The 15,304-nt window shown below is 44.1% G+C and overlaps 1 long non-coding RNA gene across 2 annotated transcripts in view; it reads left to right on the top strand.

The window, feature by feature from the left end:
• LOC138747586 (uncharacterized) overlaps positions 1–15,304 on the top strand; it is a 43,609-nt gene that overhangs the window by 11,049 nt on the left and 17,256 nt on the right. Inside the window, exon 2 of one of the 2 annotated variants that reach the window (XR_011347563.1) lies at positions 10,529–10,913. This is a non-coding gene — a long non-coding RNA (uncharacterized lncRNA). Of the gene's footprint in view, positions 1–10,528; positions 10,914–11,727; positions 12,373–15,304 lie in introns of those variants that run through there. The other variant, XR_011347564.1, reaches the window with a different exon arrangement.

Genomic DNA, 15,304 nt, shown 5'->3' with positions numbered 1-15,304 from the left:
TGGGACCCATGCAGGTACCCATGGCTACTCCTTTGATTTGGATGAAGTGAAAAGAGTTAAAGGAGAAGTTATTTAGAGTGAGAAGTTCTCCTAGGTGTAGGGAGGGTAGTGGTAGAGGGTGCTGGTCAGGCCTTTGGCTAAGGAAGAAGCAAAGTGCTTTAAGACCTTCTATGTGAGGAATGGAGGTATAAAGGGGTTGGACATCCATCGTGAAGATGAGGCAGTCTGGTTCAGGGAATCTGAAGTAATTGAAGAGATGGAGGGTATGTGAGGTGTCACGGATGTAGGTGGGGAGGGATTGGACCAGGGGAGAAAAGATAGAAGCAAGGTAAGATTAAACTAGATTGGTGGAGCAAGAGCAAGCAGAAACAATGGGTCTGCCTGGATGGTTGGGTTTGTGTATCTTGGGCAGAAGGTGGAAACTAGCAGTGCAGGAATGGGAGTTAATGAGGTTGGCAGCAATGGGAGGGAGGTATCCAGAGGTGATGAGGTTGGAGACCGTGTTGGAGGCAGGCTTGATGTGTGGTGGTGGGGTCCTGTGGGATGGGTCATTAGGATGAGGTGTCTGAGAGCTGTCAACTGGCCTCAGCAAGGTAGAAGTCAGTATACTAAACCACCCTTGTCTGCAGGTTTGATGGTGAGGTTGGGATTGTTGGGGAAAGAATGGAGGGCAGAGCATTCTGAGGAGGTGAGGTTGGAATACAAGAGGGGGTGGTAAAATCGGCGGTAGTTGGAAATAAAAAGGTCCAGAATGGGCAGCTGGCTAGGATGAGGAAGAAGGCTTGAAGTAGGAGAAAGGTTCTTGGGTGGAGAGTCATGGTTATGAAAGTGATCCTGGAGGCAGAGGCGATGGAAGAATAGTTCGGCATTGTGACGTGCATGGAAGTAATTGAGTTGTGGGGACTAAGGTGAGGCCTCTACTGAAGACCGAGCAATCTGTCTCAGAGAGTCCTGGGCGGTGTGGATCCTTGATGATTGCTGCTGCTCTCTGTTGTCAGCATTCCATTTTCTCGATGGTGGGGAGGGTTTTGCCTGTGATGTCCTGGGCTGTGTCCACTACTTCTTGCAGGGCTTTCCACTCAGAGGATTTGGTGCCCCCATACCAGACTGTGATGAAGCTGATCAGCACACCTTCCACTACATACCTCTAGAAATTTCCAATGACATGCCGAACCTCTGCAAACCCCTGAGGAAGTAGAGTCACTAATGTGCTATCAACATGATGATATTCAGGTCCAGTCCAGGACTGGTCCTCCGAGATAGTGGCTCCCAGGAATTTAAAGTTGCTGACCCTCTCCACCTCTGATCCCCCAATGATCACCTCTGTTTTCCTTTCCTAAAGTCCACAGTCAGCTCCTTGGTCTTGGTGATGTTGAGTGTGAGATTGTTGTTAGTATACAATTCAGCCAATTTCAAGTTCCCTCCTGATTACTGACTCATCATCCCCTTTTATACATCCGACTATGGTGGCATCATCAGCAAATTTGTAGATGGTGTCGTTGTACTTACCCACACAGTCGTACGTGTAAAGTGAGTAGAGAATGGGGCTAAGTATAGATAGTCCACGATTTACGATGGTCTGACCTTCGATTTTTCAAAGTTATGATGGTTCGAATCTGTACTGTACTTCGAATTTTGGCTAGGCTAGATTATGTCTCTCATGACAGCGCTGTGTCGGTCCCCACACTGATCCCACTGCCCTGTTCTCTCCCAACAGCCCCGAGCCGGTCCCCACACTGATCCCACTGCCCCATTCTCTGTCCACAACCCCCTGTTGGTCCCCACACTGATCCCACTGCCCTTCTTAAGAATTTTTTGGCATACAATGGAACTTGACCCCATTGTAAGTTGAGGACTACCTGCCCTTGGGTGGTGCTGATGGAGATTGTGGAGGAAATGTTCTTGCCAACCCGCAATGACTGGGGCCTGGTGAGGAAATCCAGGCGCCAATTGCACGATGGGGTGTTGAGGCTTCAGTCTTAGTTTACTTATTTGTTTTGAGGGGATGATGGTGTTGAATGCCAAAGTGTGGTCAATAAAGAGCATCCTGACGTATGCATCTTTGCTGTCCAGGTGTGCCAGGGGTTTGTGAAGAGTCGGAGAGATGACATCTGCTGTAGACCTGTTGGTGTGGTAGATAAATTTGGAATAGATCCCTGTCACCACTCAGACAGGATCTCAAAATACCAACCTCTCAAAGCACTTCACCACTGTGGATGTGAGTGCCACTGGTCGATAGTCGTTTTGGCAGGTTGGAGTGAGAGGTTGATAATACCTGCGAATACACTAGCTAGTTGGTCAGCACAGGTTTTCAGAACTTGGCCAGGTACTCTGCCGGACCAGGGGCTTTCCTTGGATTCACTCTCCTGAAGTCACCTGCAGGGATCCAACACTCCCTCCATACCATCTTGGAGCAGACTGCAGTTTTATACTCAAGCCTTTGCTGCAGGATTTAATCCATGAGCTTTAGCCAAGGTACAACCCATTCAACCATGGCAGACACTTTGTCAGTTGGCATGTATTGGTGGAAGATATTTAAGTACCTCTGTCCACAAACATTAAACCATAGTAATTAATACAGGAAGTGAGACTCCATGATTTATTCTGTGTAGAGCCGTTGTAGAGAGAGTGGCATATTGCTGATTAGCTCCATACTTGTGACAGTAATATTTCCTGACATTGGTGCAACATCAACATGGGGTATGCACGAGGTGGGGGAAAGTTGTTTGGGGGACAGAATCACCCACACCTTCACATTCTGCCAAATATTAAGCACATTAAAGATCAACATGTACAAAGCAACTGCAGGTGCGTGATTATGCCCCATCAAAACCATTTACATCCCTGTTGAGACTTGCGGAGAGTGCCTGTGAACCTTCTTATCTACTGCTTGATCTGGCAAACAATAAAATAAGTCAAATCATCTGATGTACAACTTCCTGCCCTTTATCACAGTGTAATATTATTCAAGACGTCTTTCCATTTCAGTCACACTTGCCATGTTTATGTCAAGCTTAACCCTGCCGTTCCTTTACTCTATGTTTAACATGTACCTTAAGTCATAGTATGATTAGAACGCTATATAAAATTAAGGGGAGAGGTGAAAGGTTAGGGGTTAGGAAACCTGTGCTAATTCTCAAATAAATTGTGTTGCTCTCCAGAACACTAAATTTGGAATGACTTTAACACAGGGTCACACAGACAAGGACATTCTCTGTGAAATGCAGGTAAACTGAGAGCAGATCTTGTCTGTGCCCAATGGTTTCCTCGCTTTCCTCTAATTGGCAGGTGATGTCTCAAATCTGCTTGAGTCTGGCACTCAGAGATCTCACTGAATGCTCTTGTGGCGGGACCTCTGAGCTGTCAGAAATGCTACTTTCCTTATGACAGTTTAAACTGAAGCTCTGTGCATTCTTGTACAAGATTCGAAGATGGCAGCACGTCGAAACAGGACAGGGGATTCTCACATGTCCAGCAGAATAGTTATCCTTGAGTCAGCATTTCTAAATAATCTGGTCTAAGTGGGAACTTTGTGGGAACTTGCTGCGCACACATTAGCTTTTCCATTAGTACTGGGTGGTGCATGGACACTGGAGTTAAGTCAACCACTTGCTCACTGCCTTGGAGCAAAACTCGATTAAATGCAGACCTACCTATCCCGAGAGTTTTCATCAGTGATTTTTACTGGAGTTTATATCTTGCGGAGCTGCATGACGTGATTAGTAAACAAGAGTCGGCCCAGTCCGACGCACTACAAATCTTAGTCGGAAACTTTTACCAGGCTTGTGTCAAGAAAACCCTGCCTAACCTGCTGTACTAGAGGTCCCAGCACACTCGATCACTGCTACACCAAGATAAGGAAGGCCTACCATTCTTTCCTGAGACTACACTTTGGCAATCAGATCACCTGGCTGTGCTCCTTCTTCCTTCATACAGACAGAGCCTAAAAAGAGAGGCTCCGAAAGTCAGGACAGCTAGAAAGTGGCCATCTCTGATCCCCCAATGATCACTGGATCATTCACCTCTGGTTTCCTTTCCTGAAGTCAACAAACAGCTCCTTAGTTTTGGTGACATTGAGTGCAAGGTCATTGTTGGTGCACCATTCAGCCAAGTTTTCAATCTCCCTCCTGTATGCAGACTCATACCCTTCCTTTATACAACCTTTACCGTGGTATTGTCAGCAAATTTATAGATGGTGTTATTGCTGTACCGAGCTGTACAGTCGTAGGTGTAAAGTGAGAAGAGCAGGGAGCTAAGAACACATCATTATGATACTCTGGTACTGATGGATATTGCGGAGAAGTTCTTACTGATTGGGGTCTGGAAATGAGGAAATCCATGATCCAATTACACAATGGGGTGTTAACTCCCTTGTCTAGGTGTTTGCTGATTAGTTTTGAGGGGATGATGGTGTGAAATGCCAAACTGTAGTTGATAAAGAGCAGCCTGATATATGCATCTCTGTTGTCCAGGTGTTCTTAGCTCCCTGCTCTTCTCACTTTACACCTACGACTCTACAGCTCAGTACAACAATAACACCATCTACAAATATGCTGACAATACCACAGTAAAGGTTGTATAAAGGAAGGGGATTGAGTCAGCATACAGGAGGGAGATTGAAAACTTGGCTGAATGGTGCACCAACAACAACCTTGCACTCAATGTCACCAAAACTAAGGAGCTGATTGTTGACTTCAGGAAACCAGAGGTGAACGATCCAGTGATCATTGGGGTATCAGAGGTGGAGAGGGTGAGCAAATTTAAATTCTTGGGAGTCACTATCTTGGAGGAGGATCTTTCCTGGATCCAAATGGCATCGTGAAGAAAGCACATCGGCGCCTCTACTTCCTCAGGAGTTTTCAGAGGTTTGATATGATACCAGAAACCATGGCAAATTTCTACAGAGGTGTGGTGGAAAATGTGCTTATTGGCTGCATCATGGTCTGGTATGGGAGCACCAATACCCCTGAGTGCGAACCCCTCCAAAAGATAGGACATTACACTATTGAGTACATCTCCAGGGAACGCTGCTGTCGGGGAGCAGCAACAATCATCAAAGACCCACACCACCCAGCACACGCTCTGTTCTCGCTGCTGCCATCAGAAAAGAGGTCTAGGTGCCACAAGACTCACATCACCAGGTTCAGGAACAGCCGCTATCAAATTTGTTGGTGACAAATAGGGAGGCCAGGTTAGTTTCTCCATTTGATGAACAAAGACAAATTTGGGATTATACCCAGCCAGCGCAGTGACTTGAACTATGGATGCATCAGACTCCTCAACAAAAAACTCAATCAAGGACTCATTTAAGGACTCTTACCTGTTATCGATTTTCTTTTTGTTCGCTCTATATTGCACAGTCAGTTTGTTTACATTATCTGTTTACAGTTCTTTGTTTGTTTATACTGTTTATTTCTTGTACTGCCAATTAGTGGTAGTTCTGCTGCACCCGCAGGAAAAAGGAATCTCAGGGTTGTATGTGGTGTCATGTATGTACACTGGCATTAAATCTGAAATCTGAAGATGTGATATCTCTAAAGAGGGTGCGAAAGAGGTCACCAGCGTATTACTGGGATGGAATGCCAGTTATGAGGAGAGATTGGATAGACTAAGTTTGTTTGGGACCTAATAGAGGTATACAAAAGTACATGGCCTGAACTAGGGTAAACCGTCGTAAATCTTTTCCTGCAGATGGGGTATCAATAGTGGCATTTATCTCAAGTCAAGTTTCCTCCACCCCTTCCCCCATCATTTTGGCCTGGCACCTGCCTACATTTTGCCATACCTTGATGAAGGGCTCAAGCCCAAAACTTTGATATGTATCTTTATCTTTGCTACATTAACTCCACTGTTTGACTTGCTGAGTTTTTTGACATTGTGTTTTTACTTCAGTCACGGTGCTTGCAGACTTTTGTTTCAGTCAAGTTTATTGTCATCTGATTATACAACCCAACGAATTAGTGTTCTCCGGTCCTCGGAGCAAAACACGCAGACTCACTACCAGACATAACACATATACATACAAACAATACATATGCAGTATTCAAACATAAATAAATAGAGGAGATATAAGGAAAATTATTTTTTACACATGGGAAAATTGAAACTGGGAATGCACTGTCTGATAGGACAGTGGAGGTGGAAAGTCTTGAAACACTGAAGGTATCTAGATGAACACTAATTGGCAAGGAAGAGAAGCTGCAGATCAAGTTCTGGTAAATGGGGTTAGTACAGAAAGGTATACGTATGATGGTTGGAGAGGATGGGGTAGGTTGAATAGCCTGATTCTGTGCAGTGTGATTCTATGACTATATGTAAATTAGCCATTAGTTCCTCTGGTCCTTAATGATTGGATTGCAAGACGTACATCACTGGACATAAAGCATCTTGTGAAATCACAAAAACTCCAAATTTTGGCACTCTGACAGTTTGTGCCTGTAGGAGGGAAGCTCCTACAGCACACAAGAAGTTCACGGCATCTGGGACAAATCCGCCCACTTGATTTGCACTGCATTTACCGCTCCAGCCATCCTCTCCTTTCACTCCTGGGGCGTCGTAAGCATCATTGACATAGCATATGGCAGGATCTCTCTGAGGATATTGCAATAGTACTGCCAAAAAGCCACAGCCTCTGTCATTCCCAAAAACAGCAACAATTTATAAGGCTGCTTTAATGTAATGTTGCAGTTATACAGTATAAGACCTTGGTTGGATCCCACTTGGAATATTGTGTCCAGTTCAGGTCACTCATTACAGTAGAAGATGTGGATGTAGAGAAAATTTACAAGGATGCTGCCTGGATTGGAGAGCATGCCTTATGAAGATAGGTTGAGTGAAGCTTGGAGCGACAGAGGATGAGTGGCAACCTGATAGATGTGTACAAGGTGATGGGAGGCATCGATCTTGTAGATGGCCAGGAATTCCACATTCTGGTCCTAGTGAGAGGTTGGTGACAAATAGGGAGGTCAGGTTAGTTCCTCCACTTGATGAACAAAGACAAATTTGGGTATATACCCAGCCTGCGCAGTGACTTGAACTATGGATGCAAAGCTTGCCAGTGTGGATGGTGCTGTGCAGATTGGTTTAAAAGGAACCGGAATCTGTGAAAGTGCAAAACAGCACTCAAGTTGTAATGACCTGCTAAAGGCTTTACATCCTTCATATTGGACCAAAGTCCGGTGTTAAATCCGAGAGTGAGGATTTGTCATTGTCCTGGAAAAAGTTTATAGTGGGCAGAAGAGTGAACCTGATCGTGCTGAGGTGAGAGATAAGGCTCTCTCTGAGGAGGAAATTAAAAGAAAATATTTTTAACCATTGGATAAAGTGTTAATTCTTTTCCCAACAAAATTCTAATCCAATTATGCAAAATTTTCAGGCCTGTATGAAATAGAGTCAAGGAAAAACACCTGATTAGAGACGTAAAACACAAAGTTGTCATGTCAACATGTTAAAATCTTATTTTGAGAACCTGGCTTGAAGCAAGGAACAGCCTTCACCAGAGATGTTGGTTGTTGATAAAACTGAGGAGTTTCGGGGCCCTGAGGCAGTACAAGCTGACCCTTGTGAGGGTCACTTCAAACAAAATATTGCCCCCGTTATCTGTCTAATTGGATTGTTTTGCAGAATTTGGATGCTACGTTGGCTCATCAGCCTCAGGAAAAGGATCAAATGAAACAGCTATTTTTGAAATTTAAGAACCTGTTTCCAAACATACCTAAGAGAACCCCAATAGCTTGTCATGATGTTGATGTTGGAGATGCAAAAGCTATCAAACAATATCCATATCAAATTAATGTTGAAAAGTGCAGACTGGTAGATCAAGGCATTGAATACATGTTAAAGATATTATTAGATGTTCTAAGAGAACCCCAATAGCTTGTCATGATGTTGATGTTGGAGATGCAAAAGCTATCAAACAATATCCATATCAAATGAATGTTGAAAAGTGCAGACTGGTAGATCAAGGCATTGAATACATGTTAAAGATATTATTAGATGTTCTACCTCAGATTGGAGTTCACCTTGTGTCCTGCTGCCTAAATCAGATGCAACAGTTAGATTTTGCACTGATTATCGAAAAGTTTATGCAGTAATAAATACAGATGCTTATCCTATCCCCAGGATGATTGTGTGGACAAGGGTGGAACTAAGTTTCTTACGAAGATGGAGTTATTAAAAGGTTACTTATGTGTTCCCTTAACAGACAGAGGTAGCGACATTTCTGTGTTTGTGACCTCGTCAAGATTATATGAATATAATGTTTTGCCATTTGGAATGAAAAATGCTCCAGGGACATTCCAAAGGATGATTTATTCTGTAACTCAAGGTTTAGAGCACTGGTTCCCAAACTATTTCAGGCTGCCACCCTCTTGGTTCCCAGGCCACATCCCTAGCATTCCACCCCCCCACCCCACCACGCGCGCACACACACACACAAACCAACAGACACTTTCTTGGTATTAGGTGTACTGCAAATTTAAAACAACAACTAGTATATCACTGAGCAGCCAATAGTGGGAGCAGCGTGTGTTTCCCTTGCCTTGCGTTATTCACTGTACATGGGTTCTTGTTTGTCTGTGTGTCAACTGATGACTTGCGAGATGTTTTGATAACGCTCATTGCTGTCAGGTTCTTTGGGAATGAAGGACTTTGATGTTCTGTTACAAGAAAACAGCTTTTTGTTCAAGGAAAAGATAACTGTGTAAGGGGATAACACTGTGCGATTCAGAGCAACTCTGTGAACATTGATGGCCCCCTTTTTCCTCACCGCTCCCTTGAATTTTTCCACCAACCTAGGGGGGCAGCGCCACCCACTTTGGGAATAACTGGTTTAGAGCATACAAATGCTTATATTGATGATTTGGTTATAGGGAATGATACCTGGGAAGCACATATCTCTGAGAAATTATTTGACAAACTTTCAAAAGCAAACCTAACTGTTAATTTAACTAAAAGTGAATTTGGCCATGCTACTATGACTTGCCTTAGTTATGTTCTTGGTCATGGCAAGTTGGCACCTGTCCTGGGAAAAGTTCAGATGATTTCTGAGTTTCCCATTCCCATGGGTACGAAAGCTATTAGGAAGTTTTTGGGAATGGCTGGATATTACAGAAAGTACTAAAAAATTTTGCCCTTCCCTTAACTAACCTTCTGAAAAAGGGTGAAAAGTTTGTTTGGACAGAACTTTGTCAGGAAGCATTTGATAAATTGAAAACGCACATCTCAAAGGGAGACTGCAATAAACTGAAAGCCATTTTATGTCACCAGCCTGCGCTTAAGTCAACTGACTTTGAGAAGCCATTTTCTTGAGCAGTAGATGCTAGTGAGGAAGTGCAGGAGCTGTCCTATTACAAAGGAATGGTGATGGCTTACTTGTCCAGGATATTCAATGAACATCAAAAGTCCGATGCGGGACAGGCAGACGCGGTTGCAAGGGAAAATTGGTTGGTTGGGGTTGGGTGTTGGGTTTTTCCTTCTTTGTCTTTTGACAGTGAGGTGGGCTCTGTGGTCTTCTTCAAAGGAGGTTGCTGCCCGCCGAACTGTGAGACGCCAAGATGCACGGTTTGAGGCGATATCAGCCCACTGGCGGTGGTCAATGTGGCAGGCACCAAGAGCTTTCTTTAGGCAGTCCTTGTACTTCTTCTTTGGTGCACCTCTGTCTCGGTGGCCAGTGGAGAGCTCGCCAGATAACACGATCTTGGGAAGGCGATGGTCCTCCATTCTGGAGACGTGACCTACCCAGCGCAGTTTGATCTTCAGCAGCGTGGATTCGATGCTGTCGGCCTCTGCCATCTCGAGTACTTCGATGTTGTTCTACACTAAAGAAAGATTTATTGGGCCTTGTACTAGCTTTGCAGCATTTTGATGTGTACATCTGTACAGCTCAGGGACCTTTTGCTGTGTATACTGACCATAACCCCTTAGTGTTCATGAGCAAAATGAAAAAGAAAAATAGACGATTGTCCAACTGGAGTCAAATTCTACAGGAATATGATTTAATAATAACTCATATTAAAGGCAATGCTAATGTAATTGCTGACTACTTTCAAGATGTTAAGCTTTCAAGATGTTAAGTTTGCAACATACTGGAAAATGTTATGTTTTATGTCATATAAATAGTGAATGAGCAATTTCAAACTTTGCAGTTAAAATTTTGCTCTTACAGCTAAAAATTACCTTTGTTGATGGGAGGTATTAAGTTCTCCCATTTTCAGTTCATTTTCATTTGAGTGAGACTGTCACTTTAAGAGAACAAATCAAACTGCAAGCTCTGCAGGCTTTGGAGATTGACTGTGGGGTGATAGGCTGGGGACAGTGTATACCCAAATTGTATACTTCTGAAGAGAGAGAAAGGCCCTGGAAAATATAGGTGCAGAGACATGTGACCAACAGATTAAAGACACAGTGCACTGTTTGCTCAGGGGCCAATTTAAGGAGACAGTACTTTGGTAAAATGCTCTTGGACATAATACAGTGCTGAAGTGGCCTCATATTAATAGATAATTTGTCTAATTTCTCCATGTATTAGGGGAAATGAGTCTGCCACACCGTGACCAAAAGGGAAGGTCATTTTGAATGGCTGACCCACGAAAGGGTTCTGGAAGCAGAGGAATTCTGCAGTTGGATTGTGACCATTGTGAAGGTCACTTGGAATGGCTGACCCATAAAAGAGTTCTGGAAGTAGAGGAATTCTGCAGTTCGATTGAGACCATTGTGAAGGTAACTTGGAATGGCTGACCCATGAAAGGGTTCTGGAAGTAGAAGAAGTACTACATTTCGGCTGACCAACGAAAACTGATCCGGAAGCTTTGTGAGAATCACGTGCCTCGTGTCCCCACACAAAGAGAAGGGGAGTTTGGACTGCCACTCATCTGAAAAGGACATTTCTCTGGAAGCATCTTGACAAGGATTTTGTGAGTTTATAAACAGTCTGTCACCCTGGTCTCCCCCATCTTCTTCATGAACTTTCTTTGCATCCATTTAAAGCCTGCATATCAACACTGGATTTTCTGAGACTAAACTGAGACAAAATTGTGGCTAAGCTATACTGGCTTGGGGTATTTTATAAACACACACACACACACACACACACACACACACACCAGCCCCAAGCAACTGGGAAAACAAATCGTGAAAAAAAATAGGTAAAAAAAATGGAAGTTTAAAATGCTGCACCCTAGCGGTCACTTTGCCAATCCATGCAACATGCAATCTCAAGCAACTGGAAAATTCACTTATCTGGCATCTCCAAATCCCCATAGGTGCCAGATATCGGGGTCTTGTTTACAGTATATGGCTCCGGGTCCCTAATTGATGACACTATAGCTATATTTATATCTGGATAATATGTATAATATAGAGAGATCGATAAGATTCAGAGAGGATTGGATGAGGCATCATATTGACCATGTTGTATGGTGGAGTAGCCTCCAGAAGCCTATTTGAATGAAAGCAAGGATGAAAGTTTCATGCATAAACACCTGAAGAAAGGCTCAGGCCTGAAATACTGACTGTCTACTTGTTTCCATAGATGCTGCAAGATCTGCTGAGTTTGTCCAGCACTTTTGTGTATGATAGTTCCACACGTGGACAAGAGTGACTCTTACAAGATGTGCATTCGGGAATGCCTTGCCAGGAATTGATCTGGGCAGGGTTGCAAAAGAGATTCGGATTGTAAGGTGTTTACTGGAACTTTACATCCTCTTCTCTGTGTGGTCCTGACCTGATAATGCTCTTGTTCTTCGACTGTAAACTCAGGCACTGTGCAGGGATTTTCCACCAGAAACTTTCCCCCTGTTATGAATGGGTGAACACCAGGGACAAACAATGTAAACGAAAGCAAGGCCTGACAGGGAAATACCTGAAATCCAGGCAAAATATTCCAAAAGAGAAACTAGTGAAGCTGTTCCTGTAAAGCACAAATGAGAGCAGGAAATGATTGTGCAATAGAGGTAAAGTCATTTAGAGGATCCTCATTCTTGTGCAAGGACAGCTCCACCCCGGGTTAATGTGCCTTGACAGAATGCTGTTTCCAAACACTGTTGGTGTCAGGATGTAGTGAACGTTAAGTGCCATGGAGTTAGAATAGTTGCAGAAAATGCACAGCTACGTCCTCAGGGATGCAAACTCCGCTCATTACAACCTCTGAGGATCCTGGTGTTAGGGGCAGATGAATGAGTGGCTGAGGAGCTGGTGCAGGAGAGGAGGATTCAGGTTCAAGGATCATTGGGATCTTTTCAAGGGCAGAGGTGACCGGAGGTGGGTTTCTGGGGCAGAGAAACCCACACAGGCGGCGGGCAACAGTGGTCAAGGGACTTGCACCAGGCTGTGGACTGCCGGAGGCTGGCTCGAGACTGGATGAAGGCGTACCAGGTATGTGAACCAGGATGCGAGAGGGTACCGAGGGTTTCCTGATCGTATCAGAGTTTTGGATCTGGAGCTGGGGTTGCTGATTGTTTGCACTGGATTCTGTGTGGTTGTGGAGGCTGTGGGAGCGCTGGAGGTGAATCCATGGACACAGTGACTCTGGGGGGGGGGGGGGCCTCTTTTGCTTCTCTTTCTCTGACTGTAAGGGACACCGGGCAATTTCTGCTGGTGGCAAATCTTTATCTGCCTTACGGAAGACTAAAGGAAGTTGTTTGTAAAATCACATTTTCTGTTTTATTATATGACTATTAAAGAATCTTGAATAAGAGAGGGTTGCATTTGAACCGGGGGGGGGGGGGGGGTGTGGAATCAATATCCTGACAGGGAGATTTGTTCAGCCACTCAGGAAGGTTTAAATGAGACCAGCAGGAGCAAGACAGAGAGACATGGCAGATGAGAAAGTGAGGCAAATAGTTAAGGTGAGGAGAGCTGAAGGGTCAGAAAGGCGTATTTGCATTTATTTTAATGCATGAAGCCTGACAAGTAAGGCAGATTAGCTCAGGGCATGGATAATTGTTACAGAAATATGGCTGAGGAATGGACAATGTTCCAGCGTACAGATACTACAGGTGTGATAGAGGTGGAGGTAACAGGAAGGGGAATAGTGTTTGTGATTAGTCATAACAGTCATGGCAGTACTTAGAGAGGATATTCCTCTTGGAATGTCCAGTCAGAGTATAGTGTTCAATTTAGGTCTAAAAAGGGTGTGATCATTTAAATAGGATTGTACTATTGGTCCAACAATCAGTGATATCAGAGGAACAAATATGTGGGAAGATAGCTATAGGAGTATTAGGGTTGCAATTATATATTCTAAAAAATTTAGACATACAACATGTGCCATCCAATTACACCCAATTGACCTACAACCCCTGGTAGGTTTTGAAGGGTGGGAGGAAACCAGAGCCCCTGGGGAAAACCCACTCAGACACGGGGAAAACGTACAAACTCCTTACAGATAGTACCGGATTCGAACCCCGGTCCTGATCACTGGCGCTGTAACAGCATTGCGCCTACCACTACGCCAACCGTGCCGTCCACAGATGTCGTTGCCTTTCCCTAATACTGAGTGGGGCTGTCATAGTGCGAAGGGATTAGATGGACAGAATTTGTTGTGTGTTGAGGAAAGTTTTCTCAAACAATATTTACATGGCTCTACAAGAGAGGGCACAACAATCAACCTCTTGGGAAAAGAAGCTGGGCAAGTGGTGGAATATCAGTGGCAAAGCAATTTGGGACTAGTAACCAAGTTTTAAAATAGTTATGGAAAAAGCTAACAGGCCACAAGTTAAATCCTAAATTGAGGCAAGGCCAATTTTGATAGCAACTATTAAGGGCTAACAGGGTTGGACTATTGGTAGGAAAAGGGGCATTTGGCAAATGGGGGGCTTTTAAGAGTGAGGTAGGAAAAATTCAGGGTCAACATGTTCCTGTTAGAGTGAAGGGCAATGGCGGGCAGGGTTAGAGAATTCTGGCTGTCATGAGCTATGGAGGTCAGGAAAGGCAGAAGTGCGGTTTATAATATGACACTAATTTGAGAAACCTGTTGCTTCGGAGAGTAATTAATACCTGGAGCTCACTACCTGGGAAGGGGGTAACTCATTTGTATCATGGCAACAGCAACAGTGATGCCACAGCTTTACCTCCACACTAGGTCATCACTACAATTTAATCCTCTGCCCTGATGCTCCCCTCTCAAACAGTTGCCGGTGGAATGTTCCTTCACCTGATGGATGGATAAGAATACATGGATCTGAAGGAGACATTCGTAAGGCAGAGAGAGCAGCTTACTGGGTTTACTTCCCCTCCGCCATCAGATTTCTGAATGGACAATGAACCACAGACCCTACCTCACTTTCTCTCTTCTTTTGCATTAATTTTTTTTAAAAAAAAGTGTTTTCACTGCAATGCAATTTATAGCAATTTTGCACATGTAATGTACATGCACTTTAAAGCTGCTGCAAAGCAACGAAGTTTGTGACACATACTCGTGACAATAAATTCTGATTCTGATGTGCCATTGAACAATTGCTCCTCTTGCTCTTCTTGACCTGGTAGAGCGAAATACACCATGTTTCTATTTTAGTTTTTCCCTTCCCTCTAGCTCTCCCCATAGGCGAACTCCCTTGTCTCTGGAAACAACCTGGTGAACTTCCTCTGTGTGGACGTCAGCAAGACTTTCGACAACATGGTAGACAGGTCTGCAAGGGGAGATCACACGGGATCCAGGATGAAATAGTGCAATATATAATCAGCAGGTCATGCAGCATCTTGATGAAGGGCTCAGGCCCGAAACATCGGTTACCCTTTACTTCATCTGGATGTTTCTCCAGCACTTTTATGTAATTGCACTAGAATTACAGCGTCTGCAGACTTTCCTGTTTAATTCCACAGTGAAGCAGCAAATTGGATACAAAATTGGCTTGTTGGCAGAGAGAGGTAGTGGAGAGTTCTATTTCAAATTGGAGGCCAGTGACCAGTGGGTGTGTTACAGAGATCGGTGCTGGGTCCTTCGTGACTTATCCTACATATTAACACTTCGGATGGGAATGAAGATGGCATGATTCGTAAAGTTTGTGGATGACACAAAAAATTGGCTATGGTTAGAACAGGACCTGGCTCAACTGGAAACATGGAGAAAGGGATGGCAGTCAGCTCTGGAAAGGATCAGGAGACATCCAATCATTCAGAGGGATATGAGTCAAATGTAGGCAGATGGGACATGTGGATGGGACATTTTGGTTGATGTGGGCAAGTTGGGCCAGAGGCCCTGTTTCTACATTATTTGAGTCTAGAAGGAAACACAGAGTTAACCTGGAGATGTATTAGTGATAATGAAGGGGAAAGGGACATTTGTCTTTATTAGCTAAAGCTATGG

Source organism: Narcine bancroftii, chromosome 12 (assembly GCF_036971445.1).
Source record: "Narcine bancroftii isolate sNarBan1 chromosome 12, sNarBan1.hap1, whole genome shotgun sequence".
Classification (NCBI taxonomy): domain Eukaryota; kingdom Metazoa; phylum Chordata; class Chondrichthyes; order Torpediniformes; family Narcinidae; genus Narcine; species Narcine bancroftii.
This window is presented reverse-complemented; position numbering and strand designations above follow the sequence as displayed.